Genomic DNA, 26,635 nt, shown 5'->3' with positions numbered 1-26,635 from the left:
CTTACACATCCTGCTGAGGAGTCTGCCCTCTTTTAGTAGTGGAGAGTTCCTCAGAAATTTTTATCAGGACATGGAAACCAGCCTACTTATAACTGTGATTAGACAACTTTGGTGACAGTGTGGTGAATGGATTGGAGGGGAGAGGAGCTAGAGGCCAGAAGACATAACAGAAGGTCACCGCATCTTCCCAGGCAATAGAGGATGAAGACTTCCAATAAAGCAAAGACTCCTAGATCTGTATCCTCATCTCTTTATGTCCAGAGAGTCCAGAAGTCCATCTCTCAAGCATAAGCTTTGTATGTTTGCAGCTACTTTTTAGAAAGTACTTATTTATTTATTGGCTGTGTCCTCATTGCTGTGTGGAATTTTTCTCTAGTTGTGATGCATGGGCTCCTAGTCGCAGTGGCTTCTCTTGTTGCAGAGCATGGGTTCTAGGGCACGCGGGCTCAGTAGCTGCATTTCTTGGGCTCTAGAGTACAGTCTCAATAGTTGTGGCTCACAAGCTTAGTTGCTCTGAGACATGTGGGATCTTTCTGGATCAGGGATCGAACCCGTGTCTCCTGCATTGGCTGGTGGATTCCTTACCACCGAGCCACCACAGAAGTCCTGTTCAATAGCTATTTAAGACTAAATTTGACAAATATTAAATGAGAGCCTAATATATGCAAGATGTGTCGGGGTATATCAGTAAACAAAACAAACATGCCGGCTGTCGTGGAATGTACTTTGTGGCAGGTGGTTCCAGACAACAAATACATAAAGCAGTTAAATCAGTCATGTAGTATATTAGAAACTGATGAATAAGTATTGAGAAAAAATGCAGGGCTCCATGTGAAAAGTATTCATATTGTTTGTTAAGTGTTCTCAACAAATAAAGCAGTTTCAGAATGTGAATAAAAGAAGCTGATGAATGTTACTAGCAAAAAAAACCCCCCAAAACAGCGTTGGAGGATGAAGAATGCACAGCACAGGGGCCAGTAAGCCTGTACCTCAGTGACTAGGAGATTGTGTCAGAAAAGACAAAGAATCAGAGCAAGCAGGACCTTGTAGTCTTGAGCTTTTATTGGAGTGAAATGTGCAGCCATCGCAGAGTGGTGAACCAGGAAGTGATTAGATTTTAATGGAATCACTTTGACTAGGTGTGAGATGTTTCCGGTGGCAGGGGGTGGGGTAGTGCTAAAATGGAGACATGAAGCCGTTAGGGATCGGGAAGCTGCTGTAATGTCCAGGTGAGTGATGGCGGTCGCCTAGGCCAAGAGAAAGGAATGATGAGAGGTGACTGAATCCTGATTATATTTTGAACGCAGAGCTAAAAGGATTTGCAGATGGATTTGGAGATGAGGTGTGTGAGGGAACAAGGAGTCAAGAACAAGCTAAGAGGTTTTGGCTTTGGTAAAGGGGGAGTGACTCTGCCCGCCACGACACTGAGCAGGAGGGTGGGGCGGGTCTGGCACGGCTGTGTGAAGATGGGAAGTTTAGTTTTGTTCATGCTTGAGAAACTTCTTAGGCACCCAGAATGAGATACTGAGTTTGCACTTGGATATTTGAGCCCTGGAGTTAAGGAGAAAGATCTGGACTAGAGACTTAAATTAGAAACCTGTCTGCATATTAATGGTATGAAAAACCGTGACATGAATGAGACCACCAAGGGAAGGTGTGTAGGGAATGGAGAGAGAACTGTGTGCTGGGGCACACCAGCGCCAACAGGTTGGTGAAAAGGGGTGACTAAAAAGGAGCAGTTGGATAGACCTTCTGGCACCTCCATCTACTCCCATGATACTTGTTCTGCCGCTCCATATCCTATCTCCATTCCCACATTCCCATCATGCCTAACTCCTCCCTTCAGGCATTTTAAATACCCGTATCTATCCACCTGTATCTATTCCCAGGGCAGTATCACTTCTTGCTTGTATTTACTACTTGATCTTCCTTCTCCCTTCTTATCCTTGATCATCCATTCCCCAATGAAACAGATATCTTTCTAAAAAGATGGCCTGATTATATCATTTTTTTATGTTTAAAAATAGATCAACTCCTTAGCACAGCTTAAAAGAAATGCATGATGTGGTTTCTGCCTAATTCTCCCACCTTGACACTTGCCATCACCTCCCTAGAAATCCAGGCTCCAGCCATCCTGTCTTTGTATGAATTGTTGAAGCAAGCCATGTGCTCTCCTACTCTGGGTTTCAGCATGTAGATCTCTCTTTAGGGAACACCTCTGTCCTCACTTTCAACTGGTTAACTCTGTCTCTTCAAGTCTCATCTTAGGAGACACTTTTAGGAAGACTTCGCCAATGCCTCTCTTGCCCTTTAGGATGGGATTAGGAACTCTCCCAAGTGCTACTACATCAATCCTGCCTTTCCCTTATCTAGACTTTATAATGTTGTATTGTAATTTACTTATTCATAACTCCCGCCAGGCTACAAGCTCCATCTTTAGCCCTTGGCATAGTGCCACTGGGCTTCCCAAGTAGCACCAGTGGTAAAGAGCCTACCTGCCAATGCATGAGACTTTAGAGACACAGGTTCGATTCCTGGGTTGGGAAGATCCCCTGGAGGAGGGCATAGCAACCCACTCCAGTATTCTTGCCAGGAGAACCCCCATGGACAGAGCAGCCTGGTGGGCTACAGTCCACAGCTTCGCAAAGAGCTGGACATAACTGAAGCAACTTAGCACAGCAGATAGTGTCATTCATGGCACTTTATAAGAATCTGTTGAAGAATAGATAATGGAATAAATTAATAAATGAAAAGAATGATCCTAAACAAAAACCCTGGCAATATGGATAGGATAGAAAGAAAGGACTAAATTAGAAATTTATGTGACAGTGATTCAACATGGATTTTGACCAGAAAGGAGACTGAGAAGTCAAAGATGACTATACAATGTCTCTCTTGTATGTAATAATCAAAGGTAAGGAAAATAGGTAGAGAAGAGTTTTGGAGCAAAAATAATACTTCAGTTAATAACTGAGGTTATCTGTTTGTTATTCAAGTGGCAGTGTCTTTAAGGTGGTTAACAACATGGGCATAGTGGTCAGGAGAAAAGAGGGAGTCAGAAATGACCCATGAGTGTATTTGAAGTCATGGAGGTAAGTGATATCACCTGTGGACACATTCAGTAAGAGAAAGGAGGGATTCAGACGAAACCCTGAAGAGGACCAGAATATAAACTTTATATCTAAAGGCCAAAAAAAAAAAAAAAAAAAGGTTTGAGTGGCATTTCAGAAGCCTGAAGAGAAATTTCAAGAAAGGAAAAGCAAGATGTATAGTATCAGATCTCATAGAAGGGTCAAGTGGTATAAAAGAACTATCTGTCAGATTTGGCAATGAGGTTTCCAGTGTTTAGAGGATACTTTCTTGAGTGTGGGGAACAGAATGCTTGAGTTGAATCAGTTAAAAAATGAATGGCAGTAGAAAAAAATGAGTTAGAGATTTTCAAAAATTCTTTAAAGGATAAGGTAGAAATAGGAATGAATACTTTAGGTAACTGTATATTAAGGATCTTATCAGGTGTGTGACATATGTGTTTTCTTTCTTCCTAGAAGAAGCAAGTTGAGTAAGGGCTGAGTGAAAAATGATGATAGAGGCTTTAAAGATGAGAGGGGTTGGTAGGGAAGGTGGGACAGATGCAGCAATGTGCTCAAAGATGTGGGGAAGAACGAGATCAAGACCATAAGTTGAAAAGACCATTTCATCATCTCACACAGAAGCAAGGAGGTAATAATGAGTGACACGGAAACCATTTAGGATTCTGTTTACTCTTTAAATTATAAGTGAAGATACTACACTGAGAAGGGGAGCCAAAGAGATTCAAGAACTTGAGGGAATAATGGAAGCTTGTAACCACTAGTGAAAGTCACTCAGTTGTGTCCAATTCTTTGCGACCCCATGGACTATACAGTTCATGGAATTCTCCAGGCTAGAATAATGAAGTAGGTAACCGTTCCCTTATCCAGGGGATCTTCCCAACCCAGGGATCAAACCCAGATCGCCCGCATTGCATGTGGATTCTTTACCAGGTGAGCCACCAGGGAAGCCCAATCATTGGAGTGGGTAGCCCATCCCTTCTCCAGCACATCTCCCCAACCCAGGAATCCAACCAGGGTCTCCTGCATTGTAAGCGGATTCTTTACCAACTGAACTAAGAGTGAACTTTAAAAAGTCCAAAATGCACTTTCATATCTGTTAGGAGAACATTTCCTTCTGTCAACAACTTCTGCTTTCGCTGCTTCTTTATATATATATAAAGTGACAGAATCTAAAATATTTATTGTACACTTTTACACTCAATTAAAAAACTAGCTAGGGTAATATTTTAGGTCCAGAGTTTCATATAGGCTCTAAATGATTCTCTCTGTCTGCTGTCTATCTTAACTAGGTAGTAGTCAGGTCACAGGCTCACTTTGGATAGTGTTGGAGGGATTCTGCCTGAATGTGAAGCCAGAGTCAAATGACAGTTACTCAACTAAGACTCCCAGAGGAGCATAAAGACAGAAAGTGAAGACAGCCCCCAAGGGAAGCTTTCCTCAACTCTTAGACAATGAAATCTAGAACATGAGAAGTACAATTCTTACACATATTCCAGCATGAATTCTGTGCAATTGAAACCCAAAGAAGTGGTCTCAAAATAATATTTGCAAGAAAAGCTAATATATGTCCATTGCAAATGATATCCCAAATTGAAAAATAACTATGGATATGGTTTTAAGGGCTATAACTCTTGATTCTAACAGTAATAGATGCATTACAATACCTTGATACGCTTCCCTCATAGCTCAGTGGGTAAAGAATTTTCCTGAAATGCAGGAGACCTGGGTTTGATTTCTGGGTTGGAAGATCCCCTGGAGAATGAAATGGCAACCCACTCCAGTATTCTTGCCTGGAGAATCCCGTGGACAGAGGAGCTTGGCAGGCTATAGTACATGGGGCTGCAAGAGTTAGACATGACTTAGTGACTAAACCACCAACCACCACAGTTCTAAGGACCATAACTTTTGGTTCTAACAGTAATGGATGCATTATAATACCCTGATACACTAGAAAATTTTAGTAAAAATGGTGTAAAACATTTGTAAGTTTGGTTTTTCTTTTAATACTCTATAATTTGTTCTGAGAACTCAATTTCATTTAGTGTTCTTGAGTAGCTAAGAGAGTGCATAGAACATGCCTCTGACATGCAGAATCAAAGTTCTTTCTTCTTCTGCTACACATTCCTGTTATTCCTACTGGTAGCTAAGAGTAGGATAGACTAAGAGGCTTGATTTAGAAATGGCTAGATGATAGTTTATCGTTTCTCCGAGAATCAAACCACACATGACAGAATTGGAGGAAGTTTCGACTTTGCTTATCATATGCCTACCATTTTCCTGTGAGCTTCCCTTGATCCCAAACACAGTTTTGACCAACTTTTTTCCTATTCAGAAGGTGGCAGCCTGACTCCTAATGGGACACTCCATGACTTGCAATGCACCCAAATCCATGACCCTTAAGCGTATCCACCCACCTCTCCCTTCCTTTAACCTTGCTGACCCAATGCCCTGGCAAAACCTGCAGGTCTTCTCTTTCATTATCTATTTCCTATACTCGCAGCATGAGAGTTATTGCAAAAATGTCTTAAATTGAGTCACATTTTCCAAATGAACAAATACAGAAGCATTTGACTACGCATTTACCAGGCTGTGAGACCTTTAGAGTTTAAAAAATCCCCTAAGTGAGAATGTATACAAACACATGAATATATAATTATTACTGATGGTTTGGTCAACCATTGAAATAGAAATTAAGAATGTCAAAACTATACAAATAAGTTATTCCTTATACACTGTTATCTACAAATAACGAATTCAAACAAATTTCAAAACAAGTTTAATGATAATATATGTAGTCAGCAAACTTTCAGATTAACCTAAAGAAGCCTCCATTTCAAGACCATAGTAGCACAGATTTCCTTTTTGTCCCCACCAAGATATGTCAAAAAAAATAAACAAAAACCAATAAATCAAATTCTGGCACCCCAATGTCATACAGAAACAACACACTTTTGACCAGGAAAGCTTTTCTGGGGACAAAATGAGATGAGCTGTTAGAAATTCACAACATGGTATCAAGAAGAATGTCAATGACCATGATTCAGTTCTATGCCTTCATCTAAATACCACTTTTTTTCTTTCAAAGAGAAATTACTGTCTCCATAGCCTTCAATACTCTAATCATGTGCATTTCAATTGCACTTAAAGCTACATGTTTATTCCAAGTCTATATGGGAAGTCTAGTTACCAGAAAATACACACTCATAAAACAGGAAATCTTAACTACATTAAGAAATCTAACTACAGTAAGAAGGTATTTTCCCCCACACAATAGAGTTCAAAGACGTGACATCTATGCAATTTGTAGCAAAACTAAACACTACTATTATTGTGGAGTACCCCTCTCTCCCCTCTTATATTATGGCAATTTATGATTATAGCTATGTTTTCCAAGCCTGTTTGAACTTGCTGCTCTTGCTTACAGATACAAATGACCTGCCCTTTGCTGTGCAAAACTTTCAATCAGTAAGCATGTCAAGGCGGATGGAAGGATGGCAGGAACAGTAAAAGGGGAAAAAAATCAATTTTTAGAAAGAATATGTTAACAACTGAATATTTAATCAAATTAGCCTAGAAATTCCTTCCTATTTTCAGCACTCTTTGTAAGGCTGTTTCTTCATGGTACAGAATGAATTTCAGTAAGTGTCATATATTTAGTTAAATGGTTTATTTTAAAAATTTGTTGAATCAGGTCACTGACTCAGAATAGATCTCATTCCAAGATATGACAGATGGATATTGATATTGAATAAAAAGATTGACATTAGCTGGAAGGTTCTGGGTAGAATTCATTCACTTAATATTTAACAAAATATTTACTGAGCATCTACTATATGCCAGGATAAAATGATAAACATTTGGACTTTATATTACAATAAAAAAAGAGGAGTTGTTCCAAAATAATTTCCTTGGGGTTAGTAAGGATTACAATGGAATACCAATAGTAAGCAAGGTCTTTAAAAGCACTTACATTTTCCACATTGCATCAGAAAAATGCATTAGTACTCATTCAAACATCCATTTTGTCATGGTTGCAGGATTTTAGACCTAAGTCAGATTTTTTGAAGATGCTGTTTACTGACCCTTAACAAAAACCAACTTCCTATTTTTCTGGAACAAAATGGGGCTTACATTATTTCAAAGATTTCTTAGACATCAAAGAGCTTAGAGAGACATACAGTTTATGGGTAATGATTTAGGATTTAGTGAATCAAAAACACAGGGATTAAATTTCCTTTAAAAGACCCCTAGGTTTAAATTTTAAGAGCCAAAATGTTGGTTTAAACATACTTTACTCCTGAGAAAAGCCAAAATTTATTTTTAAAGATAGTCTGAGTTATCTTACGGACCTAAAACTTGGCTAGGTTTTACTTTCCCACATGGTTAGGCCTCAAAGGAGACAACCTGCCTTCTACTAAGCAAATTTACTCCACCTCTCTCTGATTTGTAAAGACACATTATTTCAAATCTCTAGCTCTGAATGTTCTTGATATTTTCAAGAAAGTATTAAAAACCAGAAAAATCCCATAATCTTATTGAACAATTGAAGTACATTTTAATTCCTCCAAGTCAATTCTTTTTTTTACATACCACTTTAAATCTGGACCCAAGACTCTAGGTGCTAGATTCAGAATTCTAACTATCAAGGAACAAGAGATCATTTCAAAACAGGAAAAGGCCACTGATCTTAATATGTGCACAGCTTCATGATATATTATTATATTTGCATTTAAAATAGTAGGAAGAAATACAGTACATAATCTTCCGTTCTAACACAATGGCCTTCCGGAAGGCCGCTAGCCTGGGTATTTCACTGAGTTTTTAGGATTAAAGGAAACAAGTTAGTGCACAACCTATGAGCTTTTATTCCTTTGGAAAAAATAGGTTGCAACACTGGTCTGAGGGCTTTTAAAAGGCATTCGAAAGCAGCACAGTGCACGTTTTGAATTTCAGTAGTAGAGGAATAACAACTGGTGAAGTTCAGACAGATCGTAAAAAACAGAACAAAGAAAGCACCAGTATTCCAAACAGAGAGTTTATTCTGAATGAGAACATGGAAATAAAATGTGAAATATACACATAAATTTATAATGAATTTAGATTTCAAAAAAATATTGCTGTAGTTTAAGAATGAAATAACTGTACTACTCTTTAGTTTAGAATATACACAGTTTGATAGTATGTGGGTTGATGAGTTTAGGGAAATAAGTATGTGCCAATAAATATGATGAATTAAAGAATATCTCTTTTTAAAATTGCTAAGCCAATTTTCCAGTGAGGTACCACGCCTGAGACCTCTAAAGATAAAGTACTTTACAGAGCGGTCTGGGGTTCTTTGGCCACGCATGCTGCTGAATTAAACAGTATCTGAAGTTAAGACATGGGACCACTTGGCAGGCAGAGCTGTGGCCAGGATGACAAGCGAGACCACCAGTAGTTAAAGCTGGCCTGCAGACACTTTGGCTCTCTAGCTTGCACAATTTTAAAGATATTGAGTCAACATTTTAAAATTGAGAGATTTCTAGGTTTAAAAATTCTGAAAGACACCACATGGTTCCATGCCACTCACTGAGCCTCACAGCAACTCTGATGATGCCGAGCAGAGTGGCTGCCCCTCTTCAGATTAGTTCAGTCGCTCAGTCATCTCCGACTGAGACCCCATAGACCGCAGCACGTCAGGCCTCCCTGTCTGTCACCAACTCCCAGAGTTTACTCAAACTCATGTCCACTGAGTTGGTGATGCCATCCAACCATCTCACCCTCTGTCGCCCCCTTCTCCTCCTGCCTTCAATCTTTCCCAGCATCTGGGTCTTTTCAAATGAGTCACTTCTTTGCATCAGGTGGCCAAAGTATTGGAGTTTCAGCTTCAGCATCAATTCTTCCAGTGAATATTCAGGACTGATTTCCTTTAGGATGGACTGGTTGGATCCTCTTGCAGTCCAAGGGACTCTCAAGAATCTTCTCCAACACCACAGTTCAAAAGCATCAATTCTTCAGTGCTCAGTTTTCTTTATAGTCCAACTCTCACATCCATACATGACTACTGGAAAAACCATAGCTTTGACTAGACAGACCTCTGTTGGCAAAGTAATGACTCTCTTTTTTAATATGCTGTCTAGGTTGGTCATAACTTTTCTTCCAAGGAGCAAGTGTATTTCAATTTCATGGCTGCAGTCGCCATCTGCAGTGATTTTGGAGACCCCAAAAATCGTCTCTCACTGTTTCCCCATCTATCTGCCATGAAGTGATAGGAACAGATGCCATGATCTTAGTTAGTTTTCTGAATGTTGAGTTTTAAGCCAACTTTTTCACTCTCCTCTTTCACTTTCATTAAGAGGCTCTTTAGTTCTTCTTTGCTTTCTGCCATAAGGGTGGTGTCATCTGCATTTCTGAGGTTATTGATATTTCTCCTGGCAATCTTGATTCCAGCTTGTGCTTCATCCAGCCCAGCATTTCTCATGATGTACTCTGCATATAAGTTAAATAAGCAGGGTGACAATATACAGCCTTGACATACTCCTTTCCTTATTTGGAACCAGTCTATTGTTCCGTGTCCAGTTCTAACTGTTGCTTCTTAACCCGCATACAGATTTCTCAGGAGGCAGGTCAGGTCGTCTGAAGAATTTCCCATCTCTTGAAGGATTTTCCACAGTTTGATGTGATCCACAGAGTCAAAGGCTTTAGCGTAGTCAATAAAGCAGAAGTAGATGGTTTTCTGGAACTCTCTTGCTTTTTCTATGATCCAACGGATGTTGGCAATTTGATCTCTGGTTCCTCTGCCTTTTCTAAGTCCAGCTTGAACATCTGGAAGTTCATGGTTCACATACTGTTGAAGCCTAGCTTGGAGAATTTTGTGCATTGCTTTGCTAGGACTGTAAAAGGGTTAGTTTTACTCATTTAGGTTACCTGTTTACAAATCTTTATACAGGATATAGACAAAACACAAGTGGGGAAGAAGAAAAGAAGAAAATTCAACACACTGATTTAACACTGGAAACGGAAAAGGAAGGACAGAGAGAAGGCAAGAAAAGAAGTACATAGCAGACAGAAGTTGTAAGTCATCAGCAACTGCCTCCTTTGCTGTCTCCAGATTTATATTATGAAAGAGATCTGTGACAAAGGCTGTTGAGTATTACTCTCATCAAATTCCATTAGGCCAGGCTCACAGTGTAGAAAATAAGAAGGAAAATTGTCTGAATGGAGCAATATCCCAGATCAAGGATGAGGTGTGGGAATAAATGCAAGAAAATATCATGGTTCTCTTCTTTCATAGTCCTCAAACCAAGGGATATGGGTCTCTCCTTCAACCTCACCTTTGAGGCTGTACGGAAGTATGGCAGGCACTGTCCCAGTACTTCCCATAAATGACCAAGGAGTCCATGTACAGCTGTGCACTGCGTAATTTCAGAGAGAAAAAAAATGAGAATGACACTCTCATGGAACGCAAAGGAGAGGTCCTGCTCCAGATACCCAGATGCTTCATTCTTTCATTTCCTTTAGGTTCTAGCTCAAAGGTCACCTTTGAATTAAGGCGTTCTCTGACCCACTACTGAATTTTTCAGTCACCAGTCCATTCCTTCCTATCGTACTACTCTCTCTACTTTATGCTTCCTTATATCTCTCATCACCACCTCACATACATTTTATTTCTGTATTTTATTTAATTTGCCTTCTTCAGTATAAAACAGAGCAACACGAAGTCAGAGACTTTTGTCTGTTTTATTCTTTGCTGCACTGCCAGAGTCTAGAATTATGCCTGGTAGGTGCATAACAATTTATCCTGAATGCCTAAACCCTCAAACACATTCTTAAGAGTACAAGGAACTGGCTTTCACTAGAACCTGTGATTCTTTGGCCATATTTCATAATTGCTCAGGCCAAATTTCATAATAGTCCTTTGTTATATTAGAAAGAATACTTTTCAAATCATATGGACCATTATATAACCTATATGGCTCATAAATTTTTATATAATTTCTAATTGCCTTATAGCTACAGATTTTATTATAGAAATATAAAACAACAGGAGTAACCTGTATAAACATACTTGCACAAATTTACACAGTCACAAAGAAATATGTATAGCTGGGTATGTGATTGGCTGGTTCACTGTTGTCTTTTTATTTCACTATGCTCACACCTCCTGTTACAAATGCCACACGTGTGATTTTTCTCTCAATTACATTTTATAGCTTATAAAAACACATTCTTCATTTTGTCCCTTGAAAAACAAAGTGGTCAGATTTTACTGGATGTTTTTATTGAAGCAAATCCCAGGGGGAATATACTAAACTGTTAAACACAGCTGAAAAGATATCTGAGAATGGGGTTTCTGATAGAAGTGTAGATTACAAAATTACTCACAGGTCTAATCTGATAATAGGAGAATGCCCCACACATATGAATGGAGGTCTTTCTTGATATGGTTTACTACAAAAAGAATGAGAAAGGAAAAAGAGAACTGGAAAAAAAGAAGATGAGAAAAACTCCAGAGACTAGAAATGTTATAGTCATCATTTATTACTAACTGAAGAACCCCAACATACGCCTCATTGGAAAATGATTCAGATAGTAAACCTTCCTTGACGACTGGGCAGAGGCTGTGTGGTGCCACGAAAGTAGCTTGTGGGCTAGGCTCATGCACAGTTGCCTTGTCTGTAATATGAGGAGGTTAAGATATTGGTATCAATCATGCTGATTTTGTAATGGTGTTGTAGTATCAGAAAGATGATACACTCAGAAGCAGCTTCAAATTTTTAAGTTCCAATCTTATGATTTAAAAAAAATTATCTTACTTCATGGCAAGTAGGCTGATCTCTGCTATTAAATAATATATTTTTTTTCCCTAAGGTTGTCATTCGCTTATGAGATCCCCCCCTAACAATTATGGACCTTGACTCCATTTTGCATGTGATTGATTTTTCTGAATATCTAATTTTTCAAGGGCAGATATTTCATTTCTTCCTTTTAAAAAATGTTCCTCTAGTACCAAACACATATGATGTTTAAGTTACAGTTCTTAGCTATTTTTTGCTAAGGCAAATGTGGGCCTGGCAGCAACTCTGTTAAGAACAGGGAATCAAAATGATCCTGAATTGACATTAGTCAGTATATTCATCATTTATTACTAAGAAGTGACTATTTTGCACTGAGCAAAGCCCATGGAGAAACTCTGCCCTGAGGGCTAAGTGTCAAAGACACCAGTTTCAACACACACCAGTGAGGTAAAGGAGATTAATTCCCTGGCACTTGAGTCTGCATATTTTCTCCCTTTAAGGTGGCACAATTAGGAAATTCGGTTTTCCATGAACAAACATTAGTAGCTCAAGAGAAATACTGGGGATGACAGGGAAAGGAAAGCATGGATGATTCTGGTGAACCTAATGACAGTAAAGAAGAAACCATGAAATCACTAGATATGGAAGCACAGAAGACTTGAAAGTAGCTCCAACCAAACCAAAGGGGACAGATGAGGAGGAAGGTGGCAGAGAGATGGGAGATGCTCTCAATTTGCAGGGAACTGTCATCATGAATGTGTCACCAAGGGTATCCGTACAGTCAGAGAAAGGTGTGTGTCCTGAGAGAATGTTAGCCCCCTTTTGATTATTCACCTTGCTGTGAGGGGACCACATTTGAGAAAAAGTTTCTTGAGGCTATTACAGAGATGTGCAAAAGGCAAATTAGACTAAAGCTATTTTGGACTTTTTCTTTTTACCAACAGTTAAGGAAATTGATTTTTGAAATGCATTTCTTAGTCTAATCCTCCTTTAAACAAATTTAAAATTTCAAGATTATAGTACATTGTAGTCTTAACAGGAATTTATAAGGGGTTTTCCCCTGCTTACAAAAGCATCATTTTTCTTCTACTGTAGGCTTAAAAGTTATGAAAATACTACTTATGAACTTTCATACTGACTGGCTGTGGTTTAATTTAATACATCTTTATCATTCAGAAAAACCTCATCCACTAATTCTGAAGGGACACAGAGTATGTTTAATGTAAACTTCTACTGTGATGTATTAAGAACACGGCAATCTTTGCAAAAGCAGTAGTCAGCAGATAATCCTCTAAATGCTATAAATTACATCATGTTAAAAATAAAAATATATTTAGGTTAATAACTATAGGCTTATGCACCGTAAAGTTTGAAACCCTGAACAGAATTTACAAACCACCAGTAAATTTTACAGGGAATTAGCCACAGGTTTGGCACTAAAAAATTTCTTATAAGTGACATAAATCTTACTTGTATTATTCAGCAGTTCAGAAAGAGTTAACACTGAATCCATCACAGACTTGCAGTCTACAACTGGAACCAAAGTCCCTCATTTTCTGTTCCATTATGGAAGTTTACATGTTAAAACAAAGCCCAATAAACTTAAACCTAGAAAGAAAAGCTATGTACCTGTAAATAATCCAAGTACCACTTACAGTTTACATAAAAGCACAATTTATATCCTAGAAGCACACAGAAATATGATGTACATCATTTTCAGAGCATCCTCATGCAGAAAAAATTCATTAGTCAGCTATAATAGTTTAGCTGTAAAGGAAAATAATGTCTCTGAATCCATTTGCATGGCAATATGCATGTGTCTGGTTGATGGAAATGACAGAATAAGTCTCCACCCAACTCTACAAAATGTGAACACTGTTCTTAAAATTCAGGAGAGGGTCCAGATAGTCTATATTCTCTCCAACGTCAATTTTTACAACCCTCTCATATTCATCGACCGTCTTAACTTGGCAATTAAAGGATCCTGATTATTTTGCCTAAGAGAGTTGACAATATTTCATTCTGCTTCAGGGCTCCTTTGAATATAAAACTGTGATAAGGTAAAACACACTGGGCAACTATTAATGCATGAGCCACAGGAACTCTCTCCAACTGCCAAATTAGTAAATGGCTCTTTTTAAACATGAAAGGTATGAAATGTGAAACCATACTTTGGAGTAAATTCTGCATTGGCAATAGTCTGTGAAAATACCTTCGTTTCTGGTTTAATTATGGGATCAGTATCAGTACTAGCCAGATTGCCTGACCTCTGGTTATAATCTATTTCACCAAATACGATAGATGTCCTCCACAGAGCCCCAGCAAAGAGAGAAAGATTGAAAATGATGGATCACAAGACCTGTGTATTTGTCAGAAATTAAAAACAGCCCCTCACAGAAACACCTGCCCCTTGGAAGCTGCCCCACGTAAAGCAAGGCTGGAAACTAGAAAACTGCTTGCTCGATCCTTTCTGGTCACATCACCCTACGACAGGGTGACTCGATCCCTTTTGTAAAGGCTGAGTCAGATCACAGCCTTGAAACTTGCGGGCCGTAACAGTCATACACCATCTTCTACCCCAGCGCCCCTCTCTCCTGAGTCACACAGGTGGCTGTCAGAAGCAACCCCCTAAAACGAAAAGCCCCATTCTAGTTTCCACCTAGCCTCTAGGGCCACAACGTTCAGTTTCTGAAGCCGCTGAACTCTCACCCGCCTTCCTGATCTTGCCCTCCGGAACACCAGTCAGGTCTCCAGGGGAACAAAGAGCAGAACGGCCGGGGCCAGGGGTGGGGGTGCAAGAGCAGAAGGGGGCTGGAGTTTTTTTTTTTTTACCTTGCGGCACCCAGGAACCGGCGGAGGAGAAGTCAAGCGCGCAGGGACCACCCGCGCGCGCCGCGCCTCCCTGCCTCCTCGCAGTAAGTCAGCTGTCGTCCCGCATTTGGCTCCCGCCCTCCGCTGGACTCCGCATCTGGTCACAAAGCGCTCGGGGCGCCGCGGGCGGCGAGAGCCTCGGGTCACCTGCGGCCGGGCCCAGCCGCGCGCTAGTCCGCCCTCCGGCTGCGCTCTCCCTCCGCCCCGCTCTCCCTCCGCCCCTTCCCACCCGCGCGCTGCCCGGCCAGTGACTCAGCCGGGCACCGGCGCGCGCGGCCCGGGGCAGCCCGGACACGTCCAGGAGGAAAGCACGGCCAGGAGAACTGACTCGGGCTCTCGCCCGCCCGCCCCTGCACGTGTCCGCCCGTCTCGCGCGAGGTCCGTCCACCTCGTCCACAGGTCCAAGGACCGCTGAGGTGGGGACTGGCAACACCCCGAGGGGGAAATCGGCCCCCGCCCTTCCTGCCGCCCGCGCGCCGCGCCGGGCCCCGCGGGGGGTCGCGTTTCCTCCCGCCCCTCCCACGCCCACGACAAGGTGAAACTTTCTAGGTGGAGTAGTTTTCTCGCCCTGGCCGCTCGCACTCTCCCCCGCCTCAGCTCGGGCAGTTTGAAGTTAGCACAGCCTGAAGATAAGCGGCAGCGAGTCTCCCCCTCCTGGTGCCCGTGTGGCTAGCGGCCCTGACGCACCGAGAGCTCTAGGCGCGCACACGACGCGCACGAGGCGCGCACCCCTGCGCTACCGGCGCGAAAAGCGCGAGGCTCTGCTCTAAAGAGGCTTTCCCGCGTTTCATCTCCGTTAGCCGCGGGGCGCTGACCCGGGGACGCGGAGATTTGGGCACTACACCCACAGGGAATCCTTTGTCAGATACGGAGGTAGGAGTGGATGCATAAATTGTCCCAATGGTTTCATTAATGCAATGATTATCCCCTACTATGATAACTCAGGTTTCTGAAGGGAGGAACAACAGGAGTTTAACCCTGAGGAAACTTGCTTCTTTAGCTCCCCCCCCACCCCCGCCGCCTTTACCCCCCCTTCATAGCAGGAAATAGGCTGATTAAATAACTAGGCAAACAGTGAGCAACACAACAGAACAGAAGTTTAATTCTTAAATGTGGAAATCACAATATTAAGAAGGGGGGTTGAGGGCTTGGTGGATTAATTTTGTGTTAAGGTAACTTTTTTAAAAATCTCACGTTTGAATATAAAACTGTAAATATAAAAGTTACAGCCTTGCCTGTAAGGACTTAGCAGTTCTCCTTTCCATCTCTTTCAAGGGCTGTTCAGATAATGGTGGCTGTTAGTTAACTAGAGTCAAGGAACAAAATAGCATTTACTCTGCAGGTTCAGTAATTATTTACCACAGAATTAAAAACAGAAAAATATAGTTGGCATACTTAGCGTTTTCCTGAGAGCTTCTTATGAGGCAGGCACTACACAGAGCACTTTCAACCCTCAAGAGTGATTACCTCATGAGCCCCCAATTTTGTGGAAAAGGAAAGTTCTTGTTATTGTAGGTAATACTAGCGCCCTGCATGGAACCATTTCAAGATGAGGAAACCAAGAACCTAAGATTTCCTAAGAGCTTCACCCAGCTGGTTAGTAAAAGAGGAGAGATTAGAACCAGGCTCTCAAGTCTCAGCCAGGCGTTTTTCACACCTTGCCAAGAGACTGCAGGCTGGCAAGGCTACCTAAACAACCCAGTTCCACGGAAGATTTCCTGATATCGCATGACACAACTTAACAACTACTTCACATTAAAATAATCATATTAAAATGCTAGTTTACTAGTTGAGGGGCGCTGGTCCTATTTATGGACAGGTCAGTTATATATTTGGGTTCAGTACAAACTTTCAATAAAACATGAACAAATTAATGAATTTACACACACACACACAAGTAGCGATAGCTGTCCAAAGGAATGATTAGAGTGCTGTTTCTATTTTTCTATTTCCTGGTTTCCATAGCAATATGTTAACTGGGTTTTTAGATTGCATTATGTAGTTGCTGTAACAGGTTTTCTGAGTTTGTGTGCCATGATAAAAATATAAAAGAAAAAAACTACAATTAAAGTGGTAGAAAGACCCAGCAAAACCATTGCAAACTGGATAATGAAATAGATTATAAATCCAAATAATCTATATTTTCAGCCCTGAAGTTTCCTAGTTTCTAGTTACTAACAATTTTCAATCCAATTTTGAAACTGGATTAAAAATTATGATTTTGATTTATTAACCATAAATAAGGAGAAAACATTTTATAAAAATAGCATAACTAACAATAACATGACAAAAAGTATCCGAGTGTGTGAAAATCAAATAAGTTTTGCACACTACTAGACAAATTTGATCAGAAAAAGGGTTAGAAAAAAGGCAATAGGAATTCTACAATTCCATTTTGGTTTGTGGCAAACTCTAATTGTTGCTGTTTAATTTTCCTTGGGTCTGTGGCATGGGTGACACACTCTATGACGAAGTTCTGTTGGTATTTTCCGAACCAAACCAAGCTCCTGTGGCTGATGCTGCTGGCTGGCTTGACCAGCACCTGTTTCTAACCAGATATTCCCTTACTTGCCTCCACTGTTAGTGCTGGAAAGGAGAAATGCTTGCTTTCCCAAACTCCTTTGCTTGCAGACATGACTATGTGATATCATTCTGGCAAGGAGGTTAAGCTGAATTCTGTTGGAGACTTCTGGGAAAGACTTCAGTTTTCTCATTATAAGGATGTAGTAAACTTGGGCCATGCCTTCCCACTTCTTACTTTTTTAATTTATTTATAATACAATTATAAATAACTGTCTCTCAGCAGAGAGCTAGCCAGGGGGAGAGAAGTTGACTCTGACGTTGCAGAGCTGTAGCACCAAAGCCAGTTGACACCTGCTTATAGATGTCTTGTTTTGTGGAAAAAAATACTTGTTCCAGGTACTGTTGTCCAGAGTTTTCTGTCACCTGGGGCCGGAAGCATTCAAAACTGATATACCCAAATGGGAAGAAAGCTATCTCCAAGACTGAGTTTGGCATAGTAGTTCAAGAGTTTGAGTTTTAGAACCAGACAGCCTGGATTTTGATCTCAATACTGCTGCTTGTTAACTATGTTATTAACTGTAGGCCAGTGGTTTAAAGTCTCTGTTCCTTATCTGTAAAATGGGGAAAATAATAGTGATATTTGAGGATGAAATGAGAAGCTGTAAGTAAAGCACATGAAATAGTTTCTGGTAAAATATAAGTGCTCAAAAGGCATGAATTACTCTTTAACATGTACTTGTCAGTAACACATAGTGCTTAACTATAAAGACGATCCTGTCTCTTAATCCTGAGATGGGCCAAAAGGTGGTCATGGTCAAGAGGAAGAGGAACAGCAGTTCTAAACGTCTAAACATGCTCTGCTCTAAACATGTCGCACACTTTCTGCTCTCCCTTCAACACACAAAACATTTCCATCTTTTTTGTAATTTGGTGGTACTCTTTAAGTGTATTCACATGGCACTGTTTTTGAAACAAAAATGAAAGCAGTGTTCTTAGAACAGTGACTTCTTATTGGCACTGTGTGAGAGACGGGGCCCACAGACATGCGAAGGCCCATAAAGTGCTTTTTAAAAATTTGAATTGTGTAGACAGAGGAGGTGTTCTACAGTTTGCCATTATCCTCCCATCTTCTCTTTTAATGTATACCGCCTACCTCTGATCTTGGTGTCACTTTTTTAGGCATTAGGATTTGTGACCCCTGTCTTAATTATTCTTGGATTCTCTCTGCTCTCCTCCCTTCCCTGGCCTCAGTGCCCCTGTTATTGTGTCTATGGAAGATGTCTCCTCAAAAGGATAAGAAGAATTCAGGTTATAGTTCCTTAGATCATCTTGTGGATAAATATAATTTGGGGATATAGAACTTCTCTTACCTTTTTAGAGATACATCATGCATATTACACTATTGAAGATTCTGAAAATTCACATGGAAGAACCACAACAGAACAAAAGCAAAAACATGCTTTTTTCCCTTCTTAACATCTTTAGTAGCAATTTTCTATAAAATTAGTTTAATAGGTACCACACTTTGGGAAGCCTTACCCTAAAGAATGAAAATATCAGTTACAAAGGGCTAGAAGATGGCACGTTCAGTATGACCTGCTTTTATGTCCATTTATATTGGTCATATATTTGTAACTGGGCTCTCTAAAACATGCAATAATAAAGTTATCTAAAAATATGAGTAAGCATATTCAATATTGAGGACAAGTACAAGACTGCTAGGCTCTTAAATTTACAAGTATCACAATTTTAATCAGAAGGTCTAGGAAACTGGAGGCAGAAAAGTTGAAAATAAATTACTATCTCCAACAGGCTGCTTTAATTTTGTTCATTTTCACATCCAGCTTATTGCCTCTTTCTCCAAATCAGGAAAATATACAGTGCATTTCATTCTCATTTATTAAATGTCTACTATGTATCTGTCACGTGTTTGAGTTCTACTTAGGTCCTTATAACAAAACTCCAAGATGAGTATCATATTTCTTGGTTTACATCCAAGGAAATGAAACTCAAAGAGATCTTGTAACTTACCCATGGTCACGCAACAGGCATAAGTCTGCCTCTTTCTAGAACTCCTGCATTTCCCCTTGTTGTTGCTGTTTAATGGCTAAGTTATGTCCAACTCTTTTGTGACCCCATGGACTATAGCCTGGCAGGCTTCTCTCTCCATGGGATTTCCCAGGCAAGAATACTGAAGTGGGTTGCCATGTCCCCTTGCAACTATTATAAATTGTCCCTGGTCCTGTGGTGAATGGTACAGTCTTTAATGTGGGGCAGGAGAAATCAGGGCTTCCTTTCATTTTCCCTTCTTCTCTGTTTACAGAGTCAGTCACAACCTAAGACAGGGCCACTGCTCTGTTTGGCCCTCAGGCCCCCAGGAACTGACTGTTGCCATGCATAGTAAAGGTGCTGGCACCACCTATGTTGTCCATCTGTAAAACACTACCCAGGTTGAAACATGGGTTCTGGGCAGTCACGGTGGCCTAAGTGTTGGACTTTGAGTGCTTGTGACCAAGAACTCCCTGTGTGAAGAGGAACTGGAATGCTCTCTCCCCATGCCTCTGTTTTCACAACTCCTGAGCTCTCCTTTGGAGATGCGGGGGAATGTGAGCAAGAAAGGGGAATACCAGATGACAGAGAGTCAGGAGTAATAGAGGATCTTTTGGAGACTCTCTGTCCCCTCAGAAGATAAGAAGTAAAGACTAAAACTTGAAGAAATTCCCAGAAGCTTGCCCTCATATTTCTTTCTGTCACTACTTTCCTTCCTTTTATTGAGAAAGTAGCACTGATATATATATACACTGTCATGTGCAAAATAGTTATTACTAAGTTGCTATATAACACAGCGAGCCCAGGCTGGTGCTCTGTGATGACTTAGAGGATTGGGGGAGAAGAGGGAGGCTCAAGAGAGGTGATATATATTATGTCAGATTCACGTTGTTGCATGGCAGAAACCAGTACAACATTGTAAACCAATTTTCCTCCAATTAAAAAAAATACATCAAAATACTTTCCTCCCTGAAACTGTGTTAATTTCTTTTTTCTTTTTCTCTCCTCTCTTTTCCCCTTCCCTCCTCTCCCCTTCTGTCCTCTCTCCTCCCTTCCCCTCTTTTTTTCTGTCTTTCAATTCGGTTCAGTTGCTTTAGTTGTGTCTGACTCTTTGTGACCCTGTGTATTGCAGCATGCCAGGCTTCCATGTCCATCACCAACACCTGGAGCTTGCTTAGACTCATATCCATTGAGTCGGTGATGCCATCCAACCATCTCATCCTCTGTCGTCCCCTTCTCCTCCTGCCTCCAATCTTTCCAGGCTTCATGGTTTTTTCTAATGAGTCAGTTCTTTGCATCAGGTGTTAAAAGTATTGGAGCTTCAGCTTTAGCATCAGTCCTTCCAATGAATATTCAGGACTGATTTCCTTTAGGATTGACTGGTTTGCTCTTGCAGTCCAAGGGACTCTCAAGAGTCTTCTCTAACACCACAGGTCAAAAGCATCAATTCTTTGGTGCTCAGCTTTCTTTATAGTTCAACTCTCATATCCATACGTGACCAGTGGAAAAACCGTAGCTTTGACTAGACTAGATCTTTGTTGACAGAGGTAATGTCTGTTTTTTAATATGCTGTCTAGGTTGGTCGTAGCTTTTCTTCCAAAGAGCAAGTGTCTTTCAGTTTCATGACTGTAGTCACCATCTGCAGTGATTTTGGAGCCCAAGAAAATAAAGTCTCTCACTGTTTCCATTGTTTTCCCATCTATTTGCCATGAAGTGATGGGACTGGAGGCCATGATCTTTGTTTTGGAGTGTTGAGTTTTAAGCCAGCATTTTTGCTCTCCTCTTTTACCTTCATCAAGAGCTCTTTAGTTCCTCTTCACTTTCTGCCATAAGGGAGGTATCATCTGCATATCTGAGGTTATTGATATTTCTCCCGACAATCTTGATTCCAGCTTATGCTTCATCCAGTCTGGCATTTCACATGGTGTACTCTGCATATACGTTAAATAAGCAGGGTGACAATATACAGCAATGACATACTCCTTTCCCAATTTGTAACCAGTCTGTTGTTCCATGTCCAGTTCTAACTGTTGCTTCTTGACCTACATACAGCTTTCTTAGGAGGCAGGTAAGGTAGTCTGGTATTCCCACCTCTTTAAGAATTTTCCATAGTTTGTTGTGATCCACACAGTAAATGGCTTTGGTGTAGTCAATAAAGCAGAAATAGGTTTTTTTTTCCTGGAACTTTCTTGCTTTTTCGATGATCCAGGGGATGTTGGCAATTTGATCTCTGGTTCCTCTGCCTTTTCTAAATCCAGCTTGAATATCTGGAAGTTCACGGTTCACGTATTGCTGAAGCCTGGCTTGGAGAATTTTGAGCATTACTTTACTAGCCTTGAGATGTGTGCATTGTGCAGTAGTTCAAGCATTCTTTGGCATTGCCTTTCTTTGGGATTGGAATGAAAACTGACCTTTTCCAGTCCTGTGGCCACTGCTGAGTTTTCCACATTTGCTGGCACATTGAGTGCAGTATTTTTACAGCAGCATCTTTTAGGATTTAAAATAGCTCAACAGGAATTCCATCACCTCAACTAGCTTTGTTCATAGTGATGCTTCCTAAGGCCCACTTGACTTCATATTCCAGGATGTCTGGCTCTAGGTGAGTGATCACACCATCGTGGTTATCTGGGTCATGAAGATCTTTTTTGTATAGTTCTGTGTATTCTTGTCACCTCTTCTTAATATCCTCTGCTTCTGTTAGGTTCATACCATTTCTGTCCTTTATTGTGCCTATCTTTGCATGAAATGTTCCTTTGGTATCTAATTTTCTTGAAGAGCTCTCTAGTCTTTCCCATTCTATTGTTTTCCTCTATTTCTGTCTTTGCCTTGTGGTAAACTGTTAAAAGTATTTTGGTAAAGAATATAAGAAAAATCTTTCATTTTTATTTAAAATAGTATGGCATTATTTCTCAACTGGTTTATCCATTTCATCTGTTAATCTAAACTGTTTGGCAGTAATACAAATGGATTAATCCATTTTGTGAAACAATGTACTAAAAAAGTGTTTCCTTCAATGATCAACTTTTCTTTGTGAATAACCCTTTAAAAATGTGTATGTGAGTATGTTTGTGTAATTACTTTAATTCTAGGTTTTATCACTAATTAGTTGAGGGCTTTGGCACTTAACCCCTGTGGATTAGTTTCTTCAGCTATAAGAGCAGTTCCAAAGTCTGATATAAATGTTTTTAAAAAATTAAATATCAACCAAAATTTTACTGAAACAAGTCAATTTGGAGTGAATATAGCAAACAATTTACTAATTGTACTATATAGAAAGGGACATTACATTAGGAAGAAAGTACTTCAGTGTGTGGTTCTTATTAACTACTGCCTTGTTCAAATATGATAAAATTCATTTTTCTGTTCCAGTGACTGATTGATTTAATAATTCAAGAAGAGTATATTTAGTGAATCCAAAAGTAAATTTGGCAACTCAGAAATGGCTACAAAATGTAACAGTTTGAGAGGGAATATCTAGGTTTTAGTGACATTGAAAAGTGATAGAATGTTTGAAATGTTTAATTAGAGTTAGTATAACTATTACATGTAACTAATGTATTCTGATGTGTAAGAAAGATAACGCCAATGCTTTTCCATTGGCCAGATTTTGACCTTTTGTTTAACAACCTCAGAGTCTATACATAATTATTAATATATATATATGTGGAAGGAAAGGCACTAACTCTTCATTAACTTTGGTTTACCAACAAAGAATTTTATAAATTGAGTGCACAGAAAAATTGTGACTAGTCAGAGGTCATGTTCAGAAAGTCAGTGGTAATGTAAACTGCTTCAGACTTTCAATTTTTTGGTGTATTATAAACATTCCTGCTTTTACTTACTTTGAAAAACAAAATCCAACCAAACTACCCCCAGGAGGCAATTGCAAACTAACCTCTTGACAGACGTCTTGTCAGAGCCAGTAAAATCATCTGCAGACCTCTGCTTGTGTTGAAGGAACTTTCAAGGAGTGTGCAACCTGAATTAGAAAAGACATCTTTTTAAAGCTTTCCCTGAAGTGTCTGGGCCATCTGTTTTGGCCCGAGCTCCCCATGTTAGAGCTGTTATCAAGTACTGTTGGCCCTCCCATTGCTACTGTTAACAAATGGATTTGTCACCCCAAAGTTAAGAAAAACCAGATGTTTCCTTTGTTGTTCTATATCCCAATGGCAGGTCAGGAGCCTGTTTAAACAGCACCAGTGAAACTGAGATGTAGAAAGTGAGATCTTATTAATCTGGTCAGTGAGGTCATATGATTTAGGGCCATTTGAAGATTTAGACTGAATTTCAATATTTGGCCATCTACATCTATTGAATTACTTCCAAATTAGTCAGTTCTTTATAAATATAAACCTATATTTTATGAGAATCATAATTTGTATAGAAGCAGTTATAAATATGGAATAAAATATTTAAACATGTTAGGTTTTGTAATCCATCAAGTAAATTTCTAACCCAATGTTTATTGAGCCCTGCCATGTGCCAGGGAAGGGTTAGTGTCTGGGGCTACAAAGATGAATGAGATGTGGTCCTTAACACTGAGGAGCTTGTAGTCTGGCATAGAAAGTCAACATATAAATTAACAGACCTGGTACAATGTGGCAAGTGCAAAACACTGTTAGGAGAGTGTTATGAACTGATTGTGGTGATCAGGAGGAGGTGAGGAAACATGGAAGACACTGCAAGGGAGGCCACATTTGAGCCACATGTGAAAGGATGAGCAGGAGTTTGCCAGGTGACTGTATTTACAGGGGGATGGTGGTGAGGAAATTCATTCTTAAGAGAGGAGGTAGGCATACAGGGTTAAAATAATGATATATTCAGCGTTCTGCAAGTGGTTCAGAATAGTTGAAAGTGTGATATGTTTGAGACTAGGATAGAAAATGAGGCTAAATAAGCAGGTGAGTGTGTGTAAGCTCAGTCACTTCAGTCGCTTCCAACTCTTTGCGACCTTATGCAGTGTAGTCTGCCAAGGTCCTCAGTCCATAGGATTCTCCAGGCAACAGTACTGGAGTGGGTTGCCATGCCCTTCTCAATAAGTAGGTGAGCATCAGAATATGACGGTCTTATATGTCACACCAAGAAAGAAAATCTGTGTGGTAGGTGATAAGGAGCCACTAAAATATTTTAAATAAAATAGTTATGATTTTACATTTTAGACAGATCACTTTGACTTAAAGGAAATTTTATCTTTTTTTTTGTTGTTGTTATTTAATGAAAGTCTGAGACATAATAACTTGTCATTTTGGGTTTTGGAGGTCTGGTAGTTAAGTCAAAATACCAGTGTGCCTGATTGTTCTATTGTCTATTTCATTATGCTGAGGACTACGTTTCTTAGACTCTCCTTCTTCATGTAATTCCAGATTGGAGTTGGTCTAAAGGAAAACTGTGTGAGTTCTGGGAGGCAAAAGAGAAGCAGCAGTCATTATATTCTGAAACTTATCATCGAGTCCGGGGTTCTGCTGGGTGATAGTTTGTTCTTGCTCTTCCCTCCTTCCTGATGCTGGCCTTGCCCATCAGAAGTGACCTCAGGCTTCTACTGGATGCTTTTTTGACAACTCAGTAGGTGGTAGCTGTGAAGAGCCAGCAACCTTCCACAGACTTTGTAGTCCCCATCCCAACAGCAGAATGTGCTGGCTCCCTACAAGTTCTGAAATGTTCGTGACTTTTTTCCCTGCTCCTTCAACTGCAGTTTTTTTGGATCTTTATTGTCTCAGCTCTTCCCACAATTGGGTAGGTACTAATTCTTATTATAAATTCCTTCTTCCATATCACTCATAGTGGTTCAGGTTCCCAGATTGAATCTTTTTAAAGCTGCAACCAAAGTGTATTTTCAAATATAACTCCTTGAAAAAAATACTACATTTACTACTTGAACAATTTGACAGCTATCACTGTTGACAGTTGTTCAACAACTCACTGCTGAACAACTGTTGACAGGAGAATGTTGGATCCCACCAAAAAAATATACCCCATGTCCAAGGGCAAAGGTGAAGCCCCAGCAAGATGGTAGGAGGGGCAAAAATCATGTTTAGAATCAAACCCCATATCCACCAGAGACGCTTGGAGGGTTGAACAACTTGATAGTTCTTCAAACTGGATTTAGGAAAGGCCGAGGAACCAGAGATCAAATTGCCAACATCTGATGGATCATAGAAAAAGCAAGAGAATTCCAGAGGAACACCTACTTCTGCTTTATTGACTACGCCAAAGCCTTTGACTGTGTGGATCACAACAAACTGAAAAATTCTTCAAGATATGGGAACACCAGACCACCTGACCTGTCTCCTGAGAACTCTGTATGCAGGTCAAGAAGCAATAGTTAGAACTGAACATGTACTGGTTGCAAATCAGGAAAGGAGTACATCAAGGCTGTATATTGTTACCCTCATTATTTAACTTATATGCAGAGTATATCATGAGAAATGCTGGACTGCATGAAGCACAAGCTGGAATCAAAATTTCTGGGAGAAATATCAATAATCTCAGATATGCAGATGGCACCATCCTTATGGCAGAAAGCAAAGAAGGCACTAAAGAGACTCTTGATGAAAGTGAAAGAAGAGAGTGAAAAAGTTGGCTTAAAACTCAACATTCAGAAAACTAAGATCATGGCATCTGTTCTCATCACTTCATGGCAAGTAGATGGGAAAACAGTAGAAACAGTGAGAGAATTTATTTTGGGGGGCTTCAAAATCACTGCAGATGGTGATTGCAGCCATGAAATTAAAAGATGCTTGTTCCTTGGAAGAAAAGCTATGACCAACATAGACAGCATATTAAAAAGCAGAGACATTACTCTGCCAACAAAGGTTCATCTAGTCAAAGCTATGGTTTTTCCAATAGTCATGTATGGATGTGAGAGTTGGACTATAAAGGAAGCTGAGCACTGAAGAATTGATGCTTTTGAACTGTGGTGTTGGAGAAGACTCTTGAGAGTCCCTTGGACTGCAAGGAGATCAAACCATTCAATCCTAAAGGAAATCAGCCTATTCTTTGGAAGGACTGATGCTAAAGCTGAAGCTCCAATACTTTTGACACCTGATGCAAAGAACTGACTCATTTGAAAAGACCCAGATGCTGGGAAAGATTGAAGGCAGGAGGAGAAGGGGACGACGGGATAAGATGGATGGATGGCATCACTGACTCAATGGACATGAGTTTGAGTAAGCTCCAGCAGTTGGTGATGGACAGGGAAGCCTGGTGTGCTGCAGTCCATGGGGTCACAAGGAGTTGGACACAACTGAGTGACTAAACTGAATACTTGAAACTTTTATCATATGAAGTTGTTTTGATTTTGAGAGACTGTTGTTTTTCCTGACT

At 40.2% G+C, this 26,635-nt stretch overlaps 1 protein-coding gene and 2 long non-coding RNA genes across 6 annotated transcripts in view; 2 read left to right on the top strand and 1 right to left on the bottom strand.

Annotated features, from left to right (window-relative positions):
- The window catches only part of MET (MET proto-oncogene, receptor tyrosine kinase), a 110,921-nt gene extending 96,054 nt beyond the window's left edge, over positions 1-14,867 (bottom strand). For 2 of the 4 annotated variants that reach the window (XM_070468771.1, XM_020874467.2), the window contains exon 1: positions 14,702-14,867. The gene's annotated coding sequence lies outside the window, so the exon portion shown is untranslated. The remainder of the gene's footprint in view (positions 1-14,701) is intronic. The other 2 variants (XM_070468782.1, XM_020874466.2) reach the window with 2 other exon arrangements.
- Positions 1,140-10,343, top strand: LOC110125444 (uncharacterized). The gene is made up of 2 exons (XR_002310065.2): positions 1,140-1,229; positions 10,021-10,343. It is a non-coding gene; the product is annotated as an uncharacterized lncRNA (long non-coding RNA).
- Positions 14,868-15,493: 626 nt separating the features above from the next.
- LOC139036760 (uncharacterized) overlaps positions 15,494-26,635 on the top strand; it is a 234,377-nt gene continuing 223,235 nt past the window's right edge. The window contains exon 1 of the long non-coding RNA XR_011489620.1: positions 15,494-15,613. This is a non-coding gene — a long non-coding RNA (uncharacterized lncRNA). The remainder of the gene's footprint in view (positions 15,614-26,635) is intronic.

Source organism: Odocoileus virginianus, chromosome 1 (assembly GCF_023699985.2).
Source record: "Odocoileus virginianus isolate 20LAN1187 ecotype Illinois chromosome 1, Ovbor_1.2, whole genome shotgun sequence".
Classification (NCBI taxonomy): Eukaryota; Metazoa; Chordata; class Mammalia; order Artiodactyla; family Cervidae; genus Odocoileus; species Odocoileus virginianus.
The sequence above is the reverse complement of the archived record's forward strand: the minus strand, read 5'-3'. Positions and strand labels throughout refer to the sequence as shown.